The 1,611-nt window shown below is 58.9% G+C and overlaps 1 pseudogene; it reads left to right on the plus strand.

Annotated features, from left to right (window-relative positions):
* Window positions 1-592: 592 nt before the first annotated feature.
* On the plus strand, window positions 593-1,345 carry LOC123067593 (uncharacterized; annotated as a pseudogene).
* Window positions 1,346-1,611: the final 266 nt, after the last annotated feature.

Genomic DNA, 1,611 nt, shown 5'->3' on the forward strand with positions numbered 1-1,611 from the left:
CGCCGCCTCCCTCACGCACTACCCGAGTCTGCACGATCATCCCCGGCTGCTCATCGCCGTCGGTGATCTGCGCTCGCGGTGTGACGCCCGAGGTCTGCGGCGACTTGGACTTGTCGTCGTTCGCCATCCCTGAACCTGGCTCTGGTGCCAATTGTTGCCCCTAATCTAGAGCTAGATCTATGGCGATGAGAAAGGAGGGAGTCTGGACTTTTGTGTAGCGCACTAAACTGCTGCGTTTTCTTCTTCCTTTATTCACTGATAAACTGGGAAACCGGATCGAGGACCACCCCCTCTACTGGATCGTGCCATCCCACGATCAGGGGCGTGCTCTCGCCATGAGCTGCGGCCGCGGGATCGCACAGACTGCGTCCTCGGGCTCTCTAACTGAAACCGATAAAACAGCTAACTAACCTGACAGCTAACTGAAAGTACTAGGCTGCCGTGGCAGCCCTGACTACTTGTCACGCTAGATTATTAGCCAACACCAGATGGATCCGATCTGAATCCGGCGGCCCCGCGACCACCGGTCAGGCCAACGCAGCCACCACCTCACGACACACAGGTCGCCACCGCCGCGCCACGCACGACACCGATGGGAGACCCGTCCGCCGCGCCGCTGGACCCCACGTTTGCCCACGTTCCTCTGGATCCCGCTCTCCCGCGCCAGCCAGGAATGAGAGGATGGGGACAAGCCCCGCCGCCGTCCAGCCGGCCAGGCTTCGGCCGGCGGCGCTATGGACGGCGGCGAGGAGGGGGAGAGGAGAATGAGAGGCGGCGGCTAGGGTTTTCCCCCTCAGGTCGCCCGCGTGCGTGTGTGTGTGTAGTCGACGGCTATGTAGCCGACTGCTGTGCTGAAGGTGTTGAGAAGCGCCAATCCAGAGGCGTAGCAGTCAGCACAGCAGTCGGCTACCAACCCGTGTACTGCCCTCCGATGCTTGACATTTTGACCGATCCATCATGCGCCCTCTGCACTGCAGTCCTCCTTCATTCTGCCGTGCATCGAGCTGACGGACGCGGAGGAAGCCAGGGTAAGCGCCCTCTGGATTGGGATGCTGTGCTGCGCCTCATTACAGGCGGCCGCGGCGGCGCTGGCACTGCTGCTCCCAGGCCACCGTCGCTGGGCCCGCTGTGCGTCGCCTACCTCGCGCTCGCGGTCACCGTCCTCGACCATTGCATGTACGCCAGCACCGTTTGGGTCTTCCTCGCCGCCGACCCAGGATTTATCTTCGGCAAGATCTACTTCACCACGGGCTTCTGCTTCTTCGTGGTGGGCGACCTCCTCAGCTTCCGGGCCCTCCTGGGAGGTGATGGGTGCGGCATGAAGTACGTAGCCTATTTCTTCTGATCATGTTCGTGGATCAGCTCACCAGGTACTGATGAGAGCGTAGAGTATGCATTCATTCTGCTGTCACGATTGCTGGAGTGTCAGTATCCAGATCGACTCTAGTAGTTATATTACTCCATTTGGGCAATGCTCGCTGGCTGTATAATTAGTGGATGGATTGTGGTTATCTTTGCTGTATTCGACCTTAATTTTCTCTCTATGTGATCGTCAGACATGAGTTATATGCTATGTTGGTGAAATTGTCGCTGCAGTGCATATCCATGCAC

Source organism: Triticum aestivum, chromosome 3B, assembly GCF_018294505.1.
Source record: "Triticum aestivum cultivar Chinese Spring chromosome 3B, IWGSC CS RefSeq v2.1, whole genome shotgun sequence".
Classification (NCBI taxonomy): domain Eukaryota; kingdom Viridiplantae; phylum Streptophyta; class Magnoliopsida; order Poales; family Poaceae; genus Triticum; species Triticum aestivum.